Below are 13723 nucleotides of genomic sequence, written 5' to 3'. Positions count from 1 at the left end.
GAGAGGAAGACACTAGAGTAGGCAGCAGAGCAAAGAGGAATTCGTTTTTTTTGTTTGCATATTTCTATTTCTAGTTTGTGGTTCTTTACTCTGTACTCGGCAAGGGTCTGTATTTTGTATATGTGACGAAGGAAGGTATTCTATTAGCATTTAGTATCTATGTAGCCAGGAATCTACTAACTCCAGCTTCTTTTGTCATCCCAGTAGGGCAGTTCTTATCAATCTTTATGTGGCCGAAACCCCATGATAGTGGCCAAATGCAATTCTGTGACCTTCATGGAGATGCAGAAACATTGTGCACCTATGGTCGGCCCACCTGAAATGTGGGTTTTGTGACCCCATTTGAGGTCCCGACCTACAGTTTGGGAAGCTCTGCAGTAGTGGGGGTGGGGTATGTTGTTTTTTAGGGCTAGATGAAATATTTACAGGTTGGCATTTTATATAAGGTTGTTGCTGTTTGAGTTCTGGAAACTGATGCTGTTTTTGGTATGGAACATTTGCTATATAGGTTGTGACTTTTTTTTTTCTTTTTTGGCAGAGTTTCATGCTGCTTTGCAAACTGTCTGGTAAAGGATTGAGTTTGCATCTCTGTTCTAGAGGTCATAACAAAATTTTACATTTCCCCCTATGGTTCAAGAAGGGCTACCGTGCTCTGAATGGAGAGATAGGGACCGCTTTTGGGCAGGAGCCGAGGAAAGATTGGGGAAGCCATTGGGCAAGGGGTAGGTTGGACAGACAGGAAGGATGCTGCTGACAAAGAAGATACGGGCAGGAAGGGGGGGATGTGGAACAAGCAGGTAGGGGGTAGAGAAAGCTGTATGCAGGGCATGGAGTGTTTGAGGGCATAGGAGGAGGATTAAGGGCAAGTAATAAAGTGAGGAAAGAGAAAGAAACAGGGTTGCCAGGTGGAAAATTTTTTTCCCACCCAAACCAGCCTAAAAACAGCCCAAAACCCGCCCAAACTCAAACCCCGCCCCTGACACCCCCACCCCCGCGTCATCACCCCCGCCCCCGCTGTCATCAACCCCGCCCCCGCCATCATCAACCCCGCCTCCCCGTCACCGGCCCCGCCTCCCTCATCATCGGTCCCGCCTCCCCCGTCATCGGCCCCACCCAGAACGTCACTAACCCCGCCCAGAACGTCACTAACCCCGCCCCCCGCGGCTGAAAAAACCGCCTGAAAACCGCCCAAAAGAAAAAAAAAAGCCCATAAAACCACAACCCGCCGCGGGCAAAAATTACCCGCTGCGGGTCGCGGAAAACAGCCCAATTGGGCAGTAAAACCGCCCACCTGGCAACACTGGAAAGAAAGGCGATACTAGCCAGAAGGGAAGAGAGAGAGAGAGGAGTACTACTACTACGTAAAAGAGGCTATTGGAGCACCAGATTGAGACTTGGAATACAGTGACAGAGGTTATTGGAGTACCAGAATGAGGCTTGGAATACAGTGAGCGAGGTTATTAGAGCAGCAGAATGACGCTTGGACTACAGAGAGAGAGGCTGTTGGAGCACCAGAATGAAGCTTAGCTAACCACTACTCACTTGCCCTGTCCTCTAACCTCACCTATTATTCTCTTACCCTTATTTGTTCTGTCTGTTTACCTGTCTTACCTAGATTGTAAGCTCTTTGAGCAGGGACTGTCTTTTTAGTGTTTGGTGTACAGCGCTGCGTATGCCTTGTAGCGCTATAGAAATGTTAAATAGTAGTAGTAGTAGTACTACTACTACTATTTAGCATTTCTATAGCGCTACAAGGCGTACGCAGTGCTGCACAAACATAGAAGAAAGACAGTCCCTGCTCAAAGAGCTTACAATCTAATAGACAAAAAATAAAGTAAGCAAATCAAATCAATTAATGTGAACGGGAAGGAAGAGAGGAGGGTAGGTGGAGGCGAGTGGTTACAAGTGGTTACGAGTCAAAAGCAATGTTAAAGAGGTGGGCTTTCAGTCTAGATTTAAAGGTGGCCAAGGATGGGGCAAGACGTAGGGGCTCAGGAAGTTTATTCCAGGCGTAGGGTGCAGCGAGACAGAAGGCGCGAAGTCTGGAGTTGGCAGTAGTGGAGAAGGGAACAGATAAGAAGGATTTATCCATGGAGCGGAGTGCAAGGGAAGGGGTGTAGGGAAGGACGAGTGTGGAGAGATACTGGGGAGCAGCAGAATGAGTACATTTATAGGTTAGTAGAAGAAGTTTGAACAGGATGCGAAAACGGATAGGGAGCCAGTGAAGCGACTTGAGGAGAGGGGTAGTATGAGTAAAGCGACCCTGGCGGAAGACGAGACGGGCAGCAGAGTTTTGAACCGATTGGAGAGGGGAGAGGTGACTAAGTGGGAGGCCAGAAGGGAGAAGAGAGAGAGAGAGGAGGGTGCTATGCTGCAGCTACTGTCACCAGAGAGACAGCAGCTCTGTCTCTACTACTAAAGGGGAGAGCATTGTATTAGAAAAGCCACTGGTAAATTAAGAAGGGAGGTTTTATTTCTGAATATTTGTCCTTGGTACAGCAAAGCTGGTTCCAGCCCTGAGCTGACCAGTTGCATCAGATTGTCAGAAAGTTCAGCAAACAAAAGGAAGTAGCTATGGCTATGATAAAGAAAGAATCTATACTTTCCTCTGGGCTACAGGACCAATGAGGACCATTGAATAGTGTGCTCTGTTAATAATTAAAGGGAAAACCAGAACCACCTTCTCTGGGCAAGTTTTAGTGTGGAGTGCAGTGGGAGGAGGGGAGAGCAAATGGAATTCGCTTTCTGGGAAACAGCTGCTTGCTTTTGCTGGAGACGTTGGCCGGTAAGTGAAGATTTATTTCTTGTTTTCATCAAGTTTTCCAAATAGGTAGTCAATAGAAATAAAGCAAAATAAAACGTGGAAAAGAAAATAAGATGATACTTTTTTTATTGGACATAACTTAATACATTTCTTGATTAGCTTTCGAAGGTTGCCCTTCTTCCTCAGATCGGAAATAAGCAAATGTGCTAGCTGACAGTGTATATAAGTGAAAACATTCAAGCATTACTATGACAGTAAAATAGATACTATTGGAGATTCTACGTGGAATGTTGCTACTATTGGAGATTCTACATGGAATGTTGCTATTCCACTAGCAACATTCCATGTAGAAGGATGCGCAGGCTTCTGTTTCTGTGAGTCTGACGTCCTGCACGTACGTGCAGGACGTCAGACTCACAGAAGCAGAAGCCTGCGCGGCCAAATTGGTGATCTACAAGGGCCAACTTCTACATGGAATGTTGCTAGTGGAATAGCAACATTCCATGTAGAATCTATAGAAATCAAACAAAATAAAACATGGAAAAGAAAATAAGATGATACCTTTTTTATTGGACATAACTTAATACATTTCTTGATTAGCTTTCGAAGGTTGCCCTTCTTCCTCAGATCGGAAATAAGCAAATGTGCTAGCTGTCAGTGCATATAAGTGAAAACATTCAAGCATTACTATGACAGTAAAATAGATACCATTGGAGATTCTACATGGAATGTTGCTACTATTGGAGATTCTACATGGAATGTTGCTATTCCACTAGCAACATTCCATGTAGAAGGATGCGCAGGCTTCTGTTTCTGTGAGTCTGACGTCCTGCACGTATGTGCAGGACGTCAGACTCACAGAAGCAGAAGCCTGCGCGGCCAAATTGGTGATCTACAAGGGCCGACTTCTACATGGAATGTTGCTAGTGGAATAGCAACATTCCATGTAGAATCTATAGAAATGAAACAAAAGAAAACATGGAAAAGAAACTAAGATGATACCTTTTTTATTGGACATAACTTAATACATTTCTTGATTAGCTTTCGAAGGTTGCCCTTCTTCGTCAGATCGGAAATAAGCAAATGTTGGTAGATGACAGTATACATAAGTGAAACATCAAAGCATTTCAGTGACATGATATATACTGTCATCTACCACATTTGCTTATTTCCGATCTGACGAAGAAGGGCAACCTTCGAAAGCTAATCAAGAAATGTATTATGTCCAATAAAAAAGGTATCATCTTATTTTCTTTTGTTTTATTTCTATTGATTATTTTGTTTTATTTCTATTGATTACCTTTAAAAGTGGACTAACACGGCTACCATGCCTCTCTACCCAAATAGGTAGGAAAGTGCTTTTCAAGCATAAGAACTTATTTAGTTTCTAGAAAGCATTTTGCTAAAACAAGATTTCTCTTTTTTTCACGTAGCGGCAAACAATTAAAAAAATTGATTGAAGTTAAATGATGGAGTGGGCGCACCTAGGTGTGTAAATGCTGACTTACTCTAAAGTTCTATAATGGAATCTGGATGGCCAAATCCTGATATAGAATTTGGGCAGAATATCCAGCATTTGGGGCTAGATTCTATATATGGTACCTTAAAGTTAGATGTGGTTTATAGAATATACCTAGGGCCCGCCGCATTACTAAATTTAGTAGCGGGAATTTACACCAAGTAAAACTTGGTGTAAATGCCGATGATTAAGTTAGGCGTATTCTATAACAGCGCACATAATTTATAAAATTATAGGCCCATTCCACACCCATGGCCACACCCCCTTTTCAGCAGCACACATTAGAATTTACACGCCTCACTTTATAGAATACGCTTAGCAAGTTGTGCGCGTAAATCAGTGGCGTAGCTACATACTACTACTACTATTAGCATTTATATAGCGCTACCAGACGCACGCAGCGCTGAACAATTGACATAGAGAGACAGTCCCTGCTCAAAGAGCTTACAATCTAGGTAAAACAGACAGACAAGACATTATGGGCAAGGGAATTACAGGGTAAAGAGCAGTGGCGTAGCCAGAAGACAATTTTTGGGTGGGCCAGCGGGTTGGATGGGTGGGCACTACAACCCCAACCCCCTCCCCCCCACACGCAGCGCACAGCACCTTTAAAGTTATCGACGCTGCCTCCACTCACCTTCTCCCACCGTGGTGCTGACTCGTCTCCTGCACTTCATGGTCTCCGTCTCCCACTGCTGCGGCAGCGCTCTATCAGCGCTGCCTGCCTGACAGCTGACAGACGCGGCGCGACGACGTCCTGCTCCGGGACCTTCCCTCTGCCGCTTGCAATCCACCCTGCATAAACAGGAAGTTGAATCAACGCGGCAGAGGGAAGGCCCCGGAGCAGGAGGATGTCGCGTCGCGTCTGTCAGCTGTCAGGCAGGCAGCGCTGATAGCAAATTGAAAGTGCTGCCGTGAGGGTGGGAGACAGACACCGCGAAGTGCAGGAGAGGAGGCAGCGCTACGGCGGGGGTGGGAGAAGGTGAGGATGGGCCTGAGACGAAACTGGGTGGGCCTGGGCCCATCCAGGCCCACCCGTAGCTACGCCCCTGGTAAAGAGGAACATGGAGGAGGACAAATGGGTAGTGGCTAGGAGGCAAAGGCAGCAGTGAAAAGGTGAGCCTTCAGCATAGATTTAAAAACAGGTAGAGATGGAGCTAGACTTATGGGCTCGGGAAGGCGGTTCCAGGCTTAAGGTGCAGCAAGATAAAAGGAGCGAAGTCTGGAGTTAGTGGTGGAGGAGAAGGGGGATGACAAGAGAGACTTGCTCAGAGAGCGGAGTTCACGGGGAGGAATGTAGGGAGAGATGAGAGAGGAGAGGTAATGAGGGGTCATAGAGTGGATGCATTTAAAGGTCAGTCAGAGAAGTTTGAACTGTATACGGAAGCAGACAGGGAGCCAGTGAAGTGACTTGAGAAGTGGGCTAGTGTGGGCATAACGATTCTGATGGAAAATAAGTCGAGCTGCAGAATTCTGGACAGATTGGAGAGGAGAAAGATGATTGAGTGGAAGACCAGTGAGAAGTAAATTGCAATAGTCCAAGCGAGAAGTAACAAGGGTGTGAATAAGGGTTTTGGTGGCGTGTTCAGAAAGGAAGGGGTGAATTTTGCTAATGTTGAAGATAAAGAAGCGGCAGGTTTTGGCGATTTGTTGAATATGAGCAAAGAAGGAGAGAGAAGAGTCGAAGACGACTCCAAGGTTACGAGCCAAAGAGACAGGGAGAATATGAGAGCCATTAACAGAGATAGAGAATGGGGGAAGAGGGGAGGAGGGTTTAGGGGGGAAAATGAGAAGTTCAGTTTTAGCCATGTTTAATTTGAGATGGCGTTGAGACATCCAGGCAGCAATGTCAGACAAGCAGGTTTTGTCTTGGATTAAGGTTGAGATTTCAGGGGCTACATGGGGCCACTGGGGCCTGGGCCCCTCCAAATTTGCTCTGGGACCCTGGTTGGCTAGTGGGGGGTCCCCAACCCCTGCCACCAGAAGACTTCGTCCAGTGCTGGTCTGTGGCGGTGTCGCCGCATTGCCTGCCTTGCTCTCTCTTCCCCTCACATCCAGGATGCTCCTTTTAGTGAAATTTCCCAGACGTGAGGGGAAGAGAGAGCAAGGCAGGCAATGCGGTGGTGCCAGAGACCAGCACTGGACGAAGTCTTCAGCTGACGGGGGTTGAGGACCTCCGCCAGCCAAGGTATTTGAGGCGGTGCTGCTTCAGCTGGTGGGGGTTGGGGATCCCCATCAGCCAAGATGTACAGTGGCAGCATTGGATGGGGAGAAGCAGGGCAGCGAGGCGGCAGAGAGGAGGCGGTGAGGCAGCGGAGGGGGGGCGGCAGCGAGGTGGCGACCAAGATGTGCCCACCTCACCTTGGCCTCTGGACCCCTCCCACCTCGAGGTCTGGCTACACCCCTGGCATAAATTCTAATTAAAGCCAATTAGTGTCAATAATTATCAGTGCTGACTGACTTATTAAGATAATTAAGTTGTGCTCGCAATACAGAATACCAAAACTTAAAGGGTTGCATATGTCTTTGCATGTCAAGTGGTGCTTAGATGGCAACTCTGGCTAAGAACAATTCACGAACAAGCTTCCTTCCGCAAATTATTGAAGACCCATCTTTTCGAAAAAATTTACGGAAAGAGACAAAACACATAGAGTCCACACTCTAATCTTCAATGCGCCATATACCCACTTCTGATCTCTCATCCCCTGTAATCTCACATCACTCATACATTTACTCACAGAAAGATGTACAGCCATATGTCTTTGTGTCTTAATTCTGCCGTTTAAGCTTCCCATTGTCTCCTTCCAATGTTTCAATGTCTATGTCCAATTGTTACATTCTTAACGATACTTCGATTGTCTCGCATAACTCTGCACAATGTAATCCATAACCAAGTTGTTACATATTGTATTTCCATTATTCATATCATATTGTAAGCCACACTGAGCCCGCAAAAAGGTGGGAAAATGTGGGATACAAATGCAATAAATAAATAAATAAATAAATAAATAAATATATTGACTAAGGCTGGTGCTGGGCTAACTTGTACGGTTTGAGTCTCACATATAGCAATCTGGTTAGGAGAGAGAAACTCCAGCAGTTTGGAATATGAGAACAGTGCTGGGCAGACTTTTACGGTCTGTGTGCCGCAAATGACAAGAAGATTCAGAGAGGCTAGAGTGGGCTTTGACAGCAATTCCAGTAGATGGAACAAAAGGACAGAGCCGGGTGGACTTCTACAATCTATATCCCAGAAGCAACAAAGAAAGCCCATGATCAAGTATATAATATCATGTTCATTGTTGATTTAATCTCGAATTGATAATGAATGTGACTGTTGGGCAGACTGGATGGACTGTTTGGGTCTTTATCTGCCGTCACTTACTATATTACTATGTTAGAATTATACGCATAAGCCAAGTAGCACAATGTAGAATCTGGGTGTCACATCCCTCGCTAACTCCGTCTGTGCTCACCCCGAGGCCGGCCCGCGGCCATGGCCGGCCTTGATCCCGCCGTCGAGCGATGCGCCGGTTCCTCATCCCGATGGCCGGCCATTCCGGTCTCGAGGCGATGCCGGCCAAGAGCGGGGGCCGGCCGCCGCCGAGGTTGCGGCCGAAGACCGGCCTCCTATGACTTCTGGTTCTCCATCGCCGGCTATGGACGTTGCGCCCGCTCCGGCAGGGAAGATGGCGCCGGGAACTTGGGGCCAGCGTCTCTTCCGCCTAGTGAACGCGGGAATCAAGATCCCGCCCTGGAGGACCCTGATTGGGTGGCTGAGACCAAGACTCCACCAGAAGACCGGCCTTGAGCCACTCCGAAGGGTTCCTCGAGGGAGCTTCCCCGAAGTCTCCGCCCCGGCCAGCTGAGCCTCGCTTACTGATTGCTAGTGGTATTTAAAGCTGCATCTCTGGCAGGCAGATTGCTTCAGCTTCTGTTCAGTGAGGCTCCAGATTAGTGGTGATTTCTGGACTACTTGCGTGTCGCCTGTTTTGACCTTCTGTTTGTCCCTGGACTACTCTGCTCGCCGCCTGCCTTGACCAGTTGCCTGTCTCTGGACTACTCTGCTCGCCGCTTGCCTTGACCTGTTGTTGGTCCCTGGACTACTCTGCTCCTTGCCTGCTCCTCTCCCCTGCTGGGGTTGGTTCCCTTGTGTCCGGTCAGTCTGGCCACCCCCGCGGTTCCAGAAGTCCCGTTGGCCACCTGCAGCTGGGGGCTCAACCTCTGGTGAACGGTGGTCGCCGCGGGTGAAGTCGGGGTGCGCGGCTGTCCTTTGGGGGAACATTGAGGCATACCTTACGCTCTCCTGGGGGACCCAAGGGCTCACATCGCATCAGTCAGGACACTGGGGTGCCTAACGTTTGGTGGGTTGGGGATTTTGGGTGTGTAGCGAAGTGCTTTTGTACAAGTTGCTGGAGTGTGAGCTGGGGTTAAGAATGTGTGTTAGAGAAAGTGTTTGTCAAAAGAAAAGGGGGGGGGGAGGGGTGGAGTCCAGGGGCGTAGCTACGGGTGGGCCTGGACGGGCCCAGGCCCAGCCACTTTTGCTCCAGGCCCACCCTAGCTAGCCCCAACCCTACAACATCGCTGCTTTGGGGTCTGGTCCGGGAGTGTTGCCTGCCTGAAATTGTTCTCCCCGCTGCTGCCTCGGTCCCTGCAGCATTCCTTTTTTCACCCGTCACCAACAGCGCTACGATTCACACAGGCTGTTCCGCTCCCCCCTGCAGCGTCCATCTGGCCCTATGAAAACACTTCTCTGGTTGACTGGGAACTTCAAAAGGATCCTGCAGAGGTGAGTCCTGTGATGGATTTGCTTGATGTGTAAATATCATCCTAGCTGCTCTGTGAAGGACAGGAGCTGACAGACCCAGTTTGTGGTTTCAAAGGTGAAATATCCTTGTGCACTGTTTCGGGGCTGTGAATTTTCAGTTACTGGGTACTGATATGCGTTTGCAGCTCTGGAATGATCTCCCTCCAGCGCTTTCTTCTGAATTGTCCTTCTCTTCCTTTAAAGTCTTACTTAAAACACACTTTTTTTTCTCTTGCATTTGGTTTTGCTTCCCCGTCCGCCAGTTGTGCTGGGCTGTAGGATATCAGTCGCCTTTTCAGTTGTGCTTCTCTGTGTGTGTCTGATCCAGCAGCAGGGAGAAGAATTTCAGGGAGAAGTTCTTCGAGGTAGGCACAGGAGGACAAGCTGATGTGATGTTTGTAAAAGGAGAGGGGAGATTCAGACAAAGGATCACAAAAACAACTGCATGGAGGGGATGGGATGAAAGAGCTGCTGCACATGGGGAGGGAAGAGAGAGGATTAATTTTTTGAGGTGAGGGAGGAAGAGATGCATGGGGTGTAGGTAAGAAAAAATAATTATTTGGGATGGGAGGGAGAGTTGCTGCACAGGGGGGTAAGGAATGACGGAGAAAGTTGGACATGGGATGGGAGAGAGAGATGCTACATTGGGGGAGACAACTGTTGGAGGTGGGGTGGGAGGAAGAGCTGCTGCATGGGATGGAGAGAGAGGAAGAGATGCTGAGGTGAGAGAGGGAGAAATGGACATGAGGATGGAGGGGGAGGGAGAGATGCATGGGGAGAGAGAGGAAGAAATGCTGGATGTGGAGTGGGAGGGAGGGATGGAGGGAGAGATGCAGAAGAGACAGGGAGAGAGAGAGAGAGAGAGAGAGAGAGAGAGAAATGTTGGACATAGAAGTAGGAGAGAGGGAGAGATGCTGTATGGGGAAGAAGAAGGAAGAACAAGAGAGATGTTGGACCAAGGGCACAAGGAAGGGAGACAGTGAGAGTGATGTGGAGAGAAGGAGAGAGGGAGGAAGAAAGAGAGGTTGAACATGGGGGTGGATGAGAGGGTGAAATGTGGGGTGACATGTGGGAGTAGGACATGGGCAGAAAAAATGTTGTGCCCATCCAATTTGGGCTCAGGCCCACCCAAAATTGGCTGTCTGGCTACGCCACTGGTGGAGTCAGATGATTGTCATGGGTGTGCTGTGGCAGACCAGGGTTTTCGGCTGGAGAGTGACTAAAAAGGGGAATAGGATATACAAGATGACTGTATTAGTTAATTTTCAAGTTGTCGGTCGTTTGAAAGTGTAATTCCCATTTTTTTCACTGGAATGTTTGAGTGGTTTGTTGTGCTTTCGGAAAGAAATGGGAATAACTGGGGGACACTGACCCTTTTTGGATTTGGCTTGTGTCTTTCTCAGTCTTCAAGGCAAGTTACAGTATATTCAGGTGCAGCAGGTGCTTACCTGTACCAAGAGGGCTTACAATGTAAGCTCATATCTGAGTTAATAGAGGGTTAAGTGACTTGCCCAACATCACAAGGAGCCACAATGGGATTTGAACTGGATTTCAGTGGTTCTCAATCCACTGCTCTAACCATGAGACTATTCCTTCACTTGCTGAAGGGTAGGTAAGAGCCACATAACACTTGGCATTGAACAAAATACTAAGGGCTCCTTTTATTAATTTATTTATAACATTTGTATCCCACATTTCCCCACCTATTTGCAGGCTCAATGTGGCTTACATAATTCCGCAAGTGGTGATTACCAGTTCCAGATAGGAGAAATACATAGTTGGGGCAAAGGGACCAGATTAGGTTAGGTTACAAGAGGAAAGTTTGTCCTATGATAAGAGCTAAAGGATAATAGGTTAAACTTCAATCATGACAAAAAAAATAGCTTGAACAATTAGAATCATTAAACTGGAAATCAAGATAATTAGCAAAACAGTTGCGATATAGAGAATACATGTTGTATAATTGTGCTTGGACGCCATCGGTTGGATAATAAATCCTTTCAAAAGTCATTTGGTCTCAACTCAGTCTCTGGACTATCTCAGGGTCTCATTTAACACTCTTCTAGGCCAAGTTTTTCTTCTGCTGCCTCGGATTCACAAGTTGCAGGATCATATTCGCCATCTCCTTCACTGTCCAGTCCCTCGGGCCAGTGATTATCTTCTGGTTCTCAGCTCCGTAGAAGTGGCACCCGTAGAAGTAGTTCCTTGGGCAAAGGCTCATATGTGTCCTCTTCCAGGGTCTGTGGTCCCAGGAGGAATCTTCCTCTTCTATCAATCTGTTGACCAGGGTGATATGGTTAGCCCTCCAGGCGTTTCACAGTCTTGTTGTGGGGAAAGTGGTAAGAGTTCTCTCTGACAACGCTACGGCAGTGGCGTGCGCCAGTAATTAAGAAGGCACGAGAAGTCAGTTCGCAAAGGAGACAGCACTTCGCATGAGTTGGGCGGAGCATCATCTGCTAGATCTGTCTGCAGCTCATGTAGCCGGTTCACAGAATATGATGGCCGACTTTCTCAGATGTCATACTCTGGATCCAGGGAAATGGGCCCGGAGTCTGGAAACTTACAGCTGCATAGTTCATCGTTGGAGTGTCCCGGTAATGGATCTGATGGCTACACATCAAAACACCAACACAAGACGGGTTTTCAGTTGGAGAAAGGATTGGCGGTCAAAGGGAATCAATGCTGTGATGCAACTTTGGCCAGAAGGCCTGCTCTATGTGTTTCCCCCATGGCCTCTGTTGGGCTGGGTCATTCAGCAAATCAAGAGCTTTAAGGGACAAGTGGTTTTGGTTGTTCTGGATTGGCCAAGAAGACCATGCGTCCTTTCCCAATGATGTCAGAATTCTCAGAGGGGTTAGTATCCTGCCTTATTTCTGGCACAGGGTGTTCGGGCTCATTCCACGAGGGATGTTGCCTCTTCTTGGGCAGAACGGTCTCTTGTTCCTCCCTTGGACATCTGTAAGGTGGCAGCCTGGTCATCTCTTCACACTTCTGTTCGTCACTACCAGTTAGATACACAAGCCTGTGAGGAAGTGGGTTTTGATGAGTATGTTCTTACCACAGGGCTTTGTGGATCCCACCCTTGAATGTACTGCTCTGATACTTCCCATCAGTTATTTCTGGGCCAGTCTGGAGGGATTCTAAGGAAGGAGAAATTAGATCTTACCTGCTAATTTTCTTTCCTTTAGTCCCTCTGGACTGGCCCAGATCCCGCCCTTAGCATTAGTCTGGTTCTATCTTGATGGTTCTTTGGCTTGTTTGACTTTGCGGAGGGATAGTCGATTCAATTTTTTTCTGTTGGGCAGACTGGATGGACCGTGCAGGTCTTTTTCTGCCGTCATCTACTATGTTACTATGTTTTGTTAATTTGAATTTATGAGGAGTTGTTATTGTATGCTTTCTTAAATAAATAAGTTTTCAATAGTTTACGGAAGGTCATGATGTTGTGTGCTATTTTTATGGATTTTGGTAATTCATTCCAAATTTGCGTGCATATGTAAGAGAAGCTGGATGCATATGTTAATTTATATTTCAGTCCCTTGCAGTTTGGGTAGTGGAGATTCGGGAATGTTCGTGATGAGCTGGTAGAGTTCCTGGTTGGTAGGTCAATAAGGTCTGACATATATCCTGGAGCCTCACCGTGGATTATTTTATGAACCAGGGTGCAAAAGTGATCCGTTCTTTTAAAGGGAGCCAGTGTAGTTTTTACAAAGCCGCACTAGCAATTCCAACGCGGCAAATGCGACGAAGCCCATTGAATTCCTAAGAACATAAGAATAGTAATACTGGGTCAGACCAATGGTCCATCTAGCTCAGTATCCTGCTTCCAACAGTGGCCAATCCAGGCCACAAGTACCTGGCAGAAACCCATGGCAACATTCCATGCTACAAATCCCAGGGCAAGCAGTTGCTTCCCCATGTCTGTCTCAATAGCAGAATATGGACTTTTCCTCCAGGAACTTATGCAAACTTTTTAAAAATTCAGATACGCTAACTACTGTTACCACATCCTCAAGCAAAGAGTTCCAGAGCTCAACTATTTGTTGAGTGAAAAAATATTTCCTCCTATTTGTTTTAAAAGTATTTCCGTGTAACTTCCTTGAATGTCCCCTAGTCTTTGTACTTTTGGAATTGTTTCGGGGCAAAGAATATATACTGAGCATTAAGACATTTAACCTTGTGTTTACAAGGATATCAAAGGAAGAAAGTTCCATCGAGGGAATTAACTTCTTGATGCATGGCTAGAAACAACTTGCTTCTCTCCCGGATGGCACGTGATACATCGGGATGGATCCAAACTCTCTGCCACAGAAATGTAATCATTGATTTCCTAAAGTAAATTCTCAAAATAGTATTCAAATCCTGCTCAAACACAAAACGTACTTTGCTCTTGTACTTCATCTGCTGAATTTTCTAATATGGTAGATATATCCAATGCTTGAATGTCAGTTCTTTGAGTGCCTGATTTTTTCACAGGGAGGAAGTAAACCTTATTAAAGTGTGGGGGGGGGGGGGGGGGGGGGAGAGTATATACTTCTGCCAAATAATTTTCACAAACTTGATCAACAATTCAAGGAAAATTTAAGACTCTTAAGTTCAAACGTCTCAAATTTTCAACATTTTCTGTGTATTA

At 46.8% G+C, this 13723-nt stretch overlaps 1 protein-coding gene across 1 annotated transcript in view; it reads left to right on the top strand.

Annotated features, from left to right (window-relative positions):
• The first annotated feature begins 2721 nt into the window (after window positions 1–2721).
• The window catches only part of IL15 (interleukin 15), a 322051-nt gene continuing 311049 nt past the window's right edge, over window positions 2722–13723 (top strand). The window contains exon 1 of the mRNA XM_030191693.1: window positions 2722–2785. The gene's annotated coding sequence lies outside the window, so the exon portion shown is untranslated. The remainder of the gene's footprint in view (window positions 2786–13723) is intronic.

This window comes from Microcaecilia unicolor, chromosome 2, assembly GCF_901765095.1.
Source record: "Microcaecilia unicolor chromosome 2, aMicUni1.1, whole genome shotgun sequence".
Classification (NCBI taxonomy): Eukaryota; Metazoa; Chordata; class Amphibia; order Gymnophiona; family Siphonopidae; genus Microcaecilia; species Microcaecilia unicolor.
The sequence above is the reverse complement of the archived record's forward strand: the minus strand, read 5'-3'. Positions and strand labels throughout refer to the sequence as shown.